Source organism: Polyodon spathula, chromosome 34, assembly GCF_017654505.1.
Source record: "Polyodon spathula isolate WHYD16114869_AA chromosome 34, ASM1765450v1, whole genome shotgun sequence".
In the NCBI taxonomy this organism is placed as follows: Eukaryota; Metazoa; Chordata; class Actinopteri; order Acipenseriformes; family Polyodontidae; genus Polyodon; species Polyodon spathula.
In genome coordinates this window covers 829,197-843,088 of record NC_054567.1, presented here as the reverse complement: position 1 = coordinate 843,088, position 13,892 = coordinate 829,197, and the positions used below count along the sequence as shown (strand labels likewise).

Below are 13,892 nucleotides of genomic sequence, written 5' to 3'. Positions count from 1 at the left end.
GGCTGTCTTCATAGACTGGTACTCTATTGAAATCACCGCTCCGGGAATGTGTGTCATCTGTAGGGAAAGCAGGTTCCTCTGAGCCGACATCAAAAACCTAAACTCGCCCTCAGTCCATCCGAACCTATTTCCCTTAGCTGAGTCTGAAAAGACACATAGATGCTATAGGCCACCTCTATCTCTCGAGTGCCATCATGGCATGTTGGACATCAAAGATCCACGAACAGAGGGTTTGCCTATCTTTTCCTTGCAGGCTGTACAGTGGTGGAACCCTGACTTGCCTAAAAGCAGTTGCGGAAGCACTGATTATATAGTGCGGCACTTTGTGTCCTTGCATATGTGCACTACGCACTATGCGCACCCAGTACCATGTGCACTGCATGTACTGTACTGCACAGTATGCCCGTACACTAGTGTAGTCGTGTGCAACTAGAATTGTTAGTACCGTAAAGCACTATGTGCACCATATATACTGTGCGCACTGAGTATCGTGTGGTTCTGTTTCTGTATGCTGACGCTGTACCGCTGTATACATTGAGGTTCCAGAGCACCGGGGGCAGCTATGCAACGGGTTGATGACAAATCATGGTAGAACAAAAACGTAAGAACACTCTATTGTTCAAAAGAGCCCGGTGATGGAATACACGGCAGAATGGCCGAGTAACAACTGCTCTGCAGCTATCCACAGCACGAGAATGACAGCGAGGATGCGTCAAGGCCTAGCCCAGTGGAAGAACTGTATTCTCCTATGAAAGAAATAGACACTCAATCACAGGGTGGCTGAAAAGGCAATCGAGAACACACGATAGACAATTAAAAGCAGAGCACTACAACGCAAGCAAGAAGGCTGCTGAAAGACAGAAGAGACTTGAAATAGAGTCAGTAATTCCAGGAAAGCCGTAAGCTAGCTTTCAGCATGAACACTAGAGGACAAGTTAGATATCGAGGTCTTATCATAACGTCTTGAGAAAGAAAAGCTGAAATGGCTTCCTCAGGATGAAGGTTTAATCTCTCTGTGGGCGGGACAGAGTGCCTATCAGCAGCTCTGGTGTAGAAAGCTCAACAATTACAGGACCTACCCAATGGACAGGCATATCCCATAGGTAATGTCATTGCTTGTCGTTTTAATATTGAAAGGGAATTTAAAGCAATGTCAAGAACTTGAAATAGGGTCAAATTGAAAGCCGAAAAAGTACAGCACAACCCTACACATCTATAGTACTGTTTTACAGCATGTATTCATAATGGTACCTGGGCATCAGCAATATTAATAGTTTCTTCCCCAAGTGAATCCCTTCATGTTTTCTCGCTATGTTTAATTTCTTCTGTTTTCCACCTACTGTGGAAAACATATCCAGCATTTCCCATGATATCAATAATATGATGTTGTTAAAGAAATAGTATCTACATAGCAAATGACGCCCGATTGCAGACATCCACTATTCTAAACCCCATGCTTCCTCTGCACAGGAACAGAAAGAGGCTCACAAGCTTTCCCTCTGAAGCTTCATGTGAACTAAACGGACAGACATACACAGAGGCTTGCAGCAGCAGGGGGCTGTGATATAGCTTATAAGGAACTCAGAAAAAACAGGCTAAAGTTTTGACTGGTGCTTTGTGTAAATTTACTATCATATAAAAAAAAAAACATTTAGGTTTTTATGTTTGATTTATTTTTTTATTGTAAGGTACCTATATTTCTTTTGTCTTATATATTTATAATTACCTAAATTCACCTTTAGTTATCACGTTCAGGGGCAAGGTATACAATTATGGATATTGAATCATATGGGGAACTGTCTGAATCAATTCCTGGCCCCACTGCAAAAAACATATAAACATATAAAACAATTCTATGAATAATTTAGTATCTGCTGTGTATACAATCCGTCTACAACTTTTGAAAACCATTGATAAATCGTGTTTTTCAATCTTTTTTTTTTTTACTGTATAAGGAATTAGAAAACATGCCAAAACGAAAGTGATAGTCAAAAGTTTAAGAAGAAAACACAACTGATTATTTATTTCTTGCTTTACAAGTACAAATATGCATTTAAAAGCAGAAAATACCGATATGGGAGAACGTATGGTACAGTTCTATATATGAAGTCATCATAAAACAGCTCTGTGAGAGCAGAACTGTGTTATTTTACACTACAATATACTTTTTGTTGTTATTGTTGTTAAAGAAAAGTTCTGCTTTATTGATCCTTCTTACACCATTAATAAGATGTATGACTCTATAATAAAATATATTAGAACGTGGTGTCACAGAATCCATTGCAGCGTTTCGTCGCGGCATTAAGCAGGGCATTCAAATTTGATAGGGCCTTGGGAAATAATTATAACATTGCGTTTCTGCAGGGAGAGGTCCCACGTTCACTGGACAGCCACGTTACTTTTGTTCTATAAAATCGATGTTTCTGCCTTGTACTGTCAATCTGAAACGACTCTGAAGAAGGAGGGTAAGAAGGTATTTTTTTTTTTTTTTTTTTTTTTTTTTACAAATATTGTGTTTGCAAAACTTTGATGCACCACCTTTGTTTATGTACGATGTAAGCCGCTTATTTAGCTCGATGCGTTCTGCACTAGCCCCCGGGGAAGGACTACATTATAGACACGTTAGAGAACCTGCCCCGGGAGGAGGCTTCAGAAGGGGTCGAAAAAAATTTTTCCCGATGATCTCACACTTCCTGGTCTTGTAACTGGCCAGTCTAGCAAGAGCCAGGATCAGATTCACCAGGACGTCTCTCGTCTTTCTGGAGCCACGAACAAGGATGTGTCTTAGTCCTATTTAAAGTCCAGTGATGGAGCTCCACCAGCTGCAATAAACTTATTCCATAGTCCAAAAAAAAAAAAAAAAATCACTCGCAAAAATGCCTGCACCCACAGGCACCAAATACTGAATAGCCTACCAACCTTTCTCACTGTTATCACAGATTCATGGTATCTGTGAAATTTGTTGTATGATAACCGTAGAGAATAAATGTTGTCTTTCTCCAGTCAAATCGTAGGGTTCCTAAATAAAGTCTTGAGTCAACCCGAACCTATTTTTTTTGTCCGTTCCATCTTTTTTTTCAGCAGCTGCATCTACCCCAGATATGAGCGATTTGGTCGTATTGTTTTCCGTCAGGAGTTTGAGGCTAATTTATTTGGGATTGTAATTGGAAAGTCTACCACTTAGTATAATAGGGAATTAATAATAGTATATACTGCAGCATACTGATTTGCATTTCGCAGAATGAGGCAACAAACAATTGAGTAAAAACATGGTCACAATTTTAGTGTCTCATTTTGCAAGTGTTGTCTATTGATTTGGCAATTTTAGTGTGTCAGCTAGTTATATTTTAAGAAGAAGAATGTTATAGCAACCAGCATGCTCTCATAGTGGAACCCAGCAATAGGATTTGGTGACCATTTTTTTAGGTCTAAGAGCCATTTACACCTAAGGCAAAGTTTGTCTGGAGCCCTTTTATAACCACTGACGACAAGCTCCAGGGTCTGCAGCTTCAACTGCATACAGTCCTGTGATTTCTTAACTGCACTCACTCAAAACCCTACTCTAGGGTATTACTGCAGCAATGCATTAGATTTAATTCCTCCATCAGATGCAAGGTATGCCTGTAATTCAGTCACTGTGTAATATCTCCCTGCAGAAACATCAGAGATGTCATGAGAGAAGATTGTACCAGGTGAGAGTGCTAAAGAGGCTGAACTCCAAAACCAAATCACTCACTTTGCTAAGGACTCCAGAAGAGTAGTGCCGAGATCAGAAAGAACTCTGGCCGCGACACCCATCATCCCAAATCCTCAAGACCAGGATAAACCTCATGGTCCAACAGACCTGTTAACCTCTACTACTCAAGGGATCCAGAAATGTCTGTTTCAAGATTTCTCTGTACAAGAATGATTTATTTACAACTCGTCTTCAGAATATTTGTCTCTCATTTTACTTTCTGTTACATCAGCTCTCTTTTCCGTTCCAGAACTTCCTCTTGGAGAGATAAATATATGTTTAGTGGGAAGTGACACTGTTTCTCTAAGCTGTGGCAACCTGAAAAACAGCTTTAACATTACCTACTTTAGTTCTGATAGCAGTCACCAAGACAATCACTGCACGCTCCAATTCAACAGTCATCGCTAAGCTGAGACCTGGGACAGAGTATACCTTCAAATTCACCACAGTGCTGGAGAATGGGACCCAGAGCATGCTTACTTCTACATCTGTCTATTCAAGCAAGGATCAGTTCCTTACAACTAAGAGTATTAGCTTCCTATATCACCTCTGCTTTCAATTTTTGTATTGCATACATTTGCGGTCATACATAAAACCGATGTGATGGAGAAAAATGGTTCCGGGTAGGTGTTATTTAATTCATGCCCCATGGGTCTGATGTTTGACATAGAAGGTAAAAGTATCATTTTAAAGAACTATTCAACGGTAGAGCTGACATACTCACTAGCGTCAGTAGGGATTGTAAATCGATATATTCTACGAAATATGGACTCAGTAGAGAATAGAGAATTGCTGCAAAAAACCCAGCAGGTGCTATTAATCAGCAGAAAGAGAAACAATTGCATCTAGATTTATTTTTACTTTTTAAAGATATTAATTCACGGACAGATATAACTCTTATGAGGGGTTGTTGCTTTGTAGGTGAGTTTAATTTAAACCTCAAGTAATATGCTTGTCCACCTGCCGGAAGGCTGAAAACTAAAAGACAGCAGATTAACACTTAACAGTAATGAATGAATAGCATTTTTGCTGAAATAAATGACTCGCATTACTGACTGTCAAAATTAAATCACCTGCAGTCAGTAAATCTTGATGTACACCCAATCAGAATAAATGTTTTTCATTTGCCAATGCCTAATATTAAGAGTATTGGTGCCTTGCTCGTGTTCAAATGTAATCATTAGTGATGCATATACATGTAAACATTCTACTGATCCAAATTATTTATTACTTAAGCTATGTAGACACCTGTTACTGATTCCCTTTCAGAACAATATCTAGATGAGCTGTGCAAGCTGGGACTGGAGAACTGCTTCCCAGGCAGGATTACGGTCTGAGATCGGATCAGAGAGTATTACTGATGAACACATTCAGGAACTAAAGAAACTTCCCTGGTGCTTTCTGAAAAGAATAACGATGGTAAAAGTGACAGCTCGGAGTACCAAGTGCAGTGCTGCTGAGACAGAACAGACTCGGCATTACAACATCCTGATATTGTTCTTGAACTTATCGGTAGTAATGATGATCAAGAGAGTAATACAATCAATCCACTTGATTTAGTAACATCACTCTTTCTGTGCTCAGATAGCTTCCTGCAGCAGGAAATGCTATTAAAATTGTCGATATGCCAGTTTGTGTACCTCTCTTGCTCCCCGACTACAGCAGCAGCCAGTATAGAAGTTGAAGCATTGTGAAGAAGTTTAGACCCTGTTCATTAGCGGATACAAAAGGGTTTGAAAAGACATTATAGTCAGCACTATCATGCCAATGATCTCTTTTATCAGGCTGGGTGACTGCAGGTTATCAAAGTCTCAGATTCTGAATCAGGTTCTCAGCAACCTCCAGCAGTACGATGATGTCTTTATCCATCGTGATGTGGAATGTGTGACGTTCCACGGAGAATTGCAAACGGTGTAGTGGAAATAGGTTGGTAACGTCTTTGTGAAATGAACAACTTGGACATTTTTTCAGAACCTGTCGCTGTTGCCAACCTTCGTGGAGATCTTCTTTCCTTTCAGAAACAGTTTTCCATTTTATGTTAAACATACTCGGCAGTCTTCATATTTTTGGACATTATTGCAGCAGCGAATACAATCTCTTGTCCTCTGCAGCAAATATTAAAGCCCAATTGTTTTTGGTTACACACTTTCCAAAGAATACACAGAAAAACAATAAACTGTATGAAACACTTTGCATAATAAATAAAATTAAGTGGAAATCAGATTCTATTTAAAAATAACAGCAGACCAATGATGCAGACTTCGTGTCACAAATGCACTAACTATGAATAATATCATGGAAAATTCTCATCAAAAAATGACCTTTGAAGGCATTTTCTGCTGAAGTACATGAATTGGGGAGCACTGTAGTTGAAGACAGCACTGAATGTCAGAACGCTATGAGAAGTGCTGCAGAAATCACATCTAGACTCAACGATTGGTGCGATACAAAGTATATCAGTTGCCATTGCAAGGGAAGCTTTGGAAGGAGCTGGCTAAAATAGAAAAGGAGCAGTGTAGACCAGCCTATTGAAAAGTATAAGAATAAACTCCAAAAAGAAATACAGAATCTGAGACAACAACAAATTAGTTTTTTAGGATGAACTTGGATTTTAGCACGAAAAAATCTTTCTGGTCTTCATGAAGAATACAAAGGAAAGATTGACAAGTTGTCAGAGAGGAAAGACATAATTGCAGCCCTGCATAGACAAATATAAAACAGCTCCTTAGGAATTGAACATTTCATGAATGAAATGCGGCAGATTTATGAAGCTGCATGCTAACATACTGACTATAAGAAATACTGCAAGCAGTTTGAACATCTTCCATGTTTGAATCAGATGTGTTGTTGGATGGCTTCCCCCTTTAACTGGTGAATGGAGATGCATAAATTCCTGTTCCTGTAAGGTGGGTGACCGATTCTGGCAGTGCAGTGCCCTGTTTATAAATATTGTTTTGTGGTGGTTGGCAGGGATGGGGTTAATTTCCTTTCCCTGCCAAAATACATGTGAGAATGTGGTTGGAGCTAATTGAACAATTGATAATTGGGCTCCAGCCATATGCTTAAAAGAGAATAAAACCCTTTGGTGGAGGTGTTTTGGGTGTGAATATTACTGTGGTTTTTCTATTACGAAGTTCATTGAAGGTTCTACCCAGCCTGAACTGTTGATTTTAAACTTTTGTTTTGGTCCGTTTGCTAATTATTTTGTAAGTGTATTGTGTGTGAGATTTGTGTTTTGTTTGACATTTTTTGTAGATTAAAACAGCGCAGCAAGATTTCAGTGCAGTTTATTGTCTCTGATTCTCTGTCCTCCCAGACACCGTACCTCACTGTTGTTCTAATAAAGCTCCATGAGAAATTCTAACATTAGAGCAGGGTGCTGGTTGCTGGAAGTCTAAAGCACTGAGACGACTACCCTCCTCAAAACAATGTTTGGTGGTCAGTTTGCAGTTAGTAATGGTAGATACACGAGAGGAGCCTTCATGCTGTTAATGGCACAACTAGAAGAAAGATATGAACATAAAAGAGCTTACAACACTGTTCATTGGATTGAGTGATGACACCATAATAAACATTGCAATGGAGAACTTCACAGAGATGAAGGATATCGTTTAAGATCTTGGTGCATGCCTTAGAATGAAGGAAGAGGGAAAGAAACCAAACTGTCACTTTGTGCACCAGAATGTGGGGGACGTGTCTGCTCATGACAAAAACATGCGGGACAGGAAAATGCTTTTAGAACAGCTGAATGAGATGACACAGGCAGCTACCAGAATGGAGAAAGGACCCAACAGAAAATTCACTGATATAACGGAGCATGACGCAAAGAACAATAACTGGTACATCCCGGACTAGTGGCATTGTAACCCTCCAATGGCACCAGTGAACCTCGGCTACAGTGAGACTGTGTATGAGTTCAAGAAGAGATTGATTGAGCTGTTAAAAAGCTGCAATGACCAAAAACCTCCGGCACAAATTACAGAGTTCTTGGAATGGGTGGGAAGTTTGTGGAAAGCAGTTAAATATGAGAATTTCATCTTCAGCTTCAGAAATAGTCTAGTGACTGAGGCTTACAGTAATCTCTGTGTTGAGGAATGGGACTTCCGGAAGGACATGTATACCTGGCTAACAAATGCTGAGACAAGGATTTCTAACCTTTGCAGCTCAAACTACGACGACTTTATGGGCAGTTTAACAGCTGAGGCATCTTCCGAATTGGCAAAGCAAGAAAACAAAATTCAGGAGAAACTGGCTAATTATTACAAGAAAAAGAATGGAAATGTTCATCTAGTGGAAAAGCACAGAGAAGGCTTTGTGAACAGCATTAAAAGTCTTAGGAGAGAAATTGAAAACTCTGTGAAAAACAAATGCGGACCGACATTGCTATACACAAAGAGAAGTTCATGAGTGTAAGAAAAGAAAAAGCCCTTTATCTGACGAGCAGCTGGAGAAAGAATTTGAAACAATGTGGAATCCGACAGTCTCTAGACTGAAGTTACAAGGTTTAAGACATGAGATATTGTATCAGACTACCGACCAAATTGAAGAGAAATTTAGAAAGGCACGGCAGTCAAGTTAAGAAGTGACGTGAAAAAGTTGACCGATTGTGAACAAACACGCTTTATTACAACTGAGAATTTCTGTCACAGCCAGAAAGTAAACGAGAAGCCATGTTTTTGGTCTATGTGGGGAATAGGTTGAAGATGTTGTCAGAGAAACCTGAAAGACAAAAAGCAGAAAAAAAATCAACTGAGATGGCAAATGAAATAATACAAATATGTTAGATGTTTTTATTCAGGGAAACATCAGGTAAAGCAAATTATCATGATAACTACAAAAGGGAATTACTGCAAATTATAGACAAAGAGCTGGAAAATGTAGAGACTCTGAAGACCAACAGCCAATTTGCACTCGATCTGAAGTTCCACAACTGTGGCTACGCTGCCAGGGAATATCAGAAGATGCATGAGGACTTCAATGAAAAAAAATCACCCGAAGATAGCGCTGGAAAAATGTCACGTCAGTACTATTCAAACTTCATTGATATATACCATGAGAAGGATCAGTGCAAAAAAGAACTGATGAATTCACTGAGCGCTGCCTCAATCCTGCAGTGAGGGAGTACGTCAAAGCCCTTGGGAAGACACTGTAGATGAAATACACATTGTGATATACAGCTCCCGGTCGATTATCCAGTTCTCCATATTAAAGCAACTTCTGGAAGATGATAATTTCAAAATCTATGTGACGTACATTAGGAACAATAAAAATTTTGTAAAGGTCTGGATATTTGATCAGATTGTTGAGAGTCTTTCAAAAGATAGTTGATTGGGGATTTAGAAGCCAAACCTTGAAACAATAAGAACAAAAATTCAAGTAGCTATTGAAAATGTCCTGAAACGGTTGAGCACGAGACCACGTAAAAGTTTATCCTGAGGATATGAAGCAACCTGGAAAAGGACTTTTTAGCAGGGGTAAGGTAGGAGCAGTGCTGTTTCTAAAGTATACAAACAATAAGAACTTTGCTCAATATCTCCAGGTTCTTTTAAAAGAACTGACGGTTACTATAAGGGCTGCATTAGGTTCTCAAGATTGTGATGTTGAGAAGAAACTTATCAATCTGTCATTCAAGCCGCAAGGACGAGCTGTTCAAGAGGATTCAAGAGCTGTTCATGTGGAAAGCAGTGTCCGTTTTGCAAGGTCCCCTGTGAGGCAGGAGGGAAAGACCACAAAGCGCACCACGCATCAGTGCATCGACCACAAGGGCTGGTGGAATTAAACAGGGTTCTGGCAAACTATCTGAATTAATGTGTACAACTCTTGTATTCAGTAATCAGAGATTTCAAAATAGTGACACAGCTGGAGAGTGGCATCCCTATAAAGACTATCAGAGATTCTACCCTGACTTCAACATTCCCCCCGATCCCAGTATTGAAGCCTCTGACTACTGGAAGTACGTGCTGACTACATTTAATGAAGAATTTGCAGTGGAGTATAATGCAAAGCCTGCTGCTATCCCTGTGGAATGGAAACACATAACAAAGGACTGAGCACTGAAGAGTGTAAAGAGTTGTTTAATATGCAGTAAATAAGCAGCAGCTTTGATCTACAGTGTAAAAGCATTCTAGTAAAATAACACCCTGGTAAAGTCTGCTGATGTCCCAAAAGAATGGAGAAGCATAAAAAAGAAATGGTAATGAAAAGTGTAAGTTGTTCAATGTTAAGACATAAGACAAACAATGCTAATGTCATTGTAAAAATGGAGCATCTTTTGAAGTGGCACAAAAATGCCTTCTATACCTTTTTCATAGAAATAAATACATCTATTTAATGAACGGAAAAAAAAAAAGGTTAAATATGTTTTTTGGTTCATGTCTTTGAATGCACTCTTGGATATATATGCAAATCTATTCCTCAAAACAGAGTTCAATTTATCTCAATTTATGTCTGTAAAATCATTTTTCAAGAGTAAATCTGTTTTATCAGCAATACTAGACATGTTGTGCTTTTGGCAATTCATGATTGTGTGATTGGTAAACTTTAATATTTTAGAACATACTTTTATACAGAAGAAAATGTATAAAATGAAATGTATAAAATGAAAGTTTAATGCAGTGTTTTTTGTTTCTCTCTCCTGTTTTCCTAATAGATTAACAATGTACTTGCTCAGCCTTGGTATGCATGAGATTTAATGAACAGCTGATGCTTGTAAGGGTGTTTTCTAGTAAAATTAATCATTACTTAATTCTTTTTTTGTGTTTCTATTATGCTAACGCTCGATTTCCAATTTTACAACATCGTACAATAGATATCATTCATACTCCTTCCTGAACACATCTGCAGCCAGAACAGGGGAATGCTAGCTAGCCAAGGCAACATCAACCACTGAGAACCAGGATCTTGAAAGCTTACTACTGCAGACCCTCAATTAACATCAGGCGCTCACCTTGTGTGCGGTATGTACCTTGTCTGCAATCTGGCTGGTTCAGAGTGATCAAAGAAGTGTTACACAGTACCTGCTTCTCCATGTGGTCTGAGTGCATTCAAGGCTGTTGGGCTTTATTAGAATGTGCACCCCTCCCTGCTCACGTGTTTACTCTGTCAGCAGATTGTTTGACCTGATTGTAAGTTCCAGGCTGAGAAGATCAACACTTGAAACCTTTGTATTATTATTATTAATACAGCATACAAAAAAGAATATTAGATAGGTTTTGAAAATACCAACAAATAAGCTTAGAGACATATAGTTTGTTTACAACAATAGAAAAGTACATTTATAATAAAAGAAAAGTTCTGTAAAAGATCAGAAGCAGCAACAAACAGAGGCAAATCTATTTGCCTAACAAAAACAAAAACAGATATTATTGTCACGGTTAATTACATAACACTTTCTTTGCCAAGTGATATATTCTTATATGCATTATCTCCGATTAATTCAAACATACTGGACAAAAAACGTCAATTGGAAAAACTATGTGCATGTGTCTGATACACCTTGATCTGTATAAGATGTATGAGAATTGTGTGCAACTATTCAAAAACTATTATATCAAAGCAGCACATATTATAACAAAGAAAATCACGTTATAGTCATGTTAGCTAACTCGTGTAAGGCCGTGTGTCCTAAGAATATAAAGCAAAGGTGCTTGTGAGCTTAATAGTCTTGGTGTTCTGTATTCTTGGAGATATGTATTCTGATTAATAAAAAATGTTTTATTTTGTACAGTTCTATTTGTCTGGGCTCAATTATTTCCGGACCCAAGTATATCACAAATGCAATTGACTATTCTTTAGATTCGGTAATTCCTGCTTCACTTCCAACTCATTACAGTCCAAACTGTTCTAAGGCTCACCTTATTGGTTAAATATACTCACCTTTTCATTGATAAAAGTCTGAATACGTTCTTTAGCAATTTAAATATTCTGCTGTATGAGCATCTATATAGGAATAATAAAAAAAAAAAGCCTAAGCTAAAATCATGTCTCACTATAAAGTTTCTGTAAAGCTACATTTATAGTCCAAAGATCCCATGTCTGTTTATGGTGGATGTACTACATTATGCATATTTCTCATAAGGTCAGGGGCATTATATCCTTTCTCTTTACAGTTACGCGCTAGAACTTATTTAAAAATGCAACTAAAGTTATTAAAATATGGAAGCACAGGACTGAGGTCTATATTAGAGGGCTAAGTGCCTTTATTTCATAATGTGATCATTCCCAATCACTTATGTTAGAAGAGTCCATTGGAAACAATAACATTTTGCAATTAAGGCACTCAAATCATTTTTTAATTAAGAGCACCAGTCAGCTCAAATGTATATAACGTGAAGGTACATTACCTCTGAGTGAAGCAATTTCATTCTCAAGAAAAGCAATAGATATTGTTATAAGTAAACCATTTTGGGAGCCAGATCTCAGCTAAGCAAAGGTGGCCTCCATTTCAGTGTTTTTCACCGTCTCAAAATAATAAACATATCGTTTATTCATAACTACACATCTTAATATTACTGTTGACATCAATATTTATCTAGCTGCTGCTTTTACCAAGTGTAAAAAACTCTAAACTGCTAATAAGTACGATCTGTAAAATAAAAGTGAAAGTATGTTTACCTAGATGTGTTCCTTTAACTATCTACCATTGATTTTGGAGTTTTCTCTGTCCAAGTTGCTCAATGTCAGCACTAAGTTATTAATTAAGTGTTTTAGGTTGTCCTTAAAATCGAAATCAACAGAACAACAAATTAGAAAAAAATTGAACGATTCAATGCACAAGGTAGCTGCACTTAGTCCAAATCTTTGTTTTCCTGTTATTATGTGCTGAGTCGTGTCACAGAGTGGAGGCTTGACGTGAATCAATGAGTCTTAACTTCAATGCAAAAGAGCCGGGCTTGACTGCATTTGTGGTTTCAGAGCTCTTAACCAGAGGTGATAAATTTGGAAGTGAGGGGTGCTATTATCTTTTACATAACTGTTTAGCTTTTTTGATATACTTGATTTCTGATATATGGGTCTAAAATTAAGACCTGTTCCAATTATTACATCTTATTTTAAAACGCTGTCACCTCAGCACAGCATTTACAGGTTCCTCTCAACCTCTCTTACTCTTTATTCTAGACCAAGCACAGTATATTCAAACTTTTTCATTATTTATCTCTCAAGGATTTCTTACAGTTATTGTATTATTTGCTTATTTGTATTGTTTATACACATGTATATCTATCTTCATATATTAATAGGAGCACAACAGTTCAATAGTCTGCACATCAAGTATGGAAGCGTTACGCTCCCTGCTCAAGAAGTGAGGGCTCGGCGCTCTCTGCCGACTTCATAGCACTACAGGGCATGCTGGACTCATAAGACTGGTGTCGCCCCTGCCAGGACTTTTAAGATTGCTGATACTAGTGCTTAGGTTTGAAATAATGAGTATTGGAGTATTGGAAAATACTTACGATAGTTTCTCATATTAATCAACCCTAAAGTGGAAAAAGCAGAGGATGTCTTAAAACTTACTTTAACTGGATTTTGTATAAACCGTGAAGGCGGCCAGACTTAGTTCAGTCACTGTAACACTATTAACTTCTAATATATTAATGCTAGCCTGTATTTAGATGTAAATAACTGGACCTTCCATTAAGAGTTTAAAAGATTTATCAATGGAGTAAAATAATATCACAATTTCTTGGAGCAAATGTTATACTGAAGTAAGTTAATTAGAATACATCTTATAATACCATTTAACTTAAACTGTTGAAAGAACATAGTAAAAGTTTATTATAACAGAAGTATGGCGTTGACAATATTTTAAACATATTGTTGACACATTTGAGATAATGTTCATTTAATTAAATTAATTTATAAATATAAATGTGTAGCTTATATAAAGGTTTTACTAGAATAATAACCGGAGGTATTTATTTACAGGAAAATTGTAGCCTTTAAAATTGAAATAATTATAAGTTTGTCAGACACACGGTATAATTCTGGATAGACATTAGACCTTCAAAAGATAAGGCTTGGTCTTTGGCCTCTCAAAGCAGGATTCTGTGTTGGCTCTTAAAAGTGAGATTCACTGGTCGTCAGCCGTTTTGATTCCAAGGTCTTTTAAAATTAACACCTCATGGTCTCACAGAACATTAATGAACACTTGGCAGCC

At 37.8% G+C, this 13,892-nt stretch overlaps 1 pseudogene; it reads left to right on the top strand.

Moving 5' to 3' along the window:
* The first annotated feature begins 4,339 nt into the window (after positions 1-4,339).
* Positions 4,340-8,315, top strand: LOC121303614 (annotated as a pseudogene).
* Positions 8,316-13,892: the final 5,577 nt, after the last annotated feature.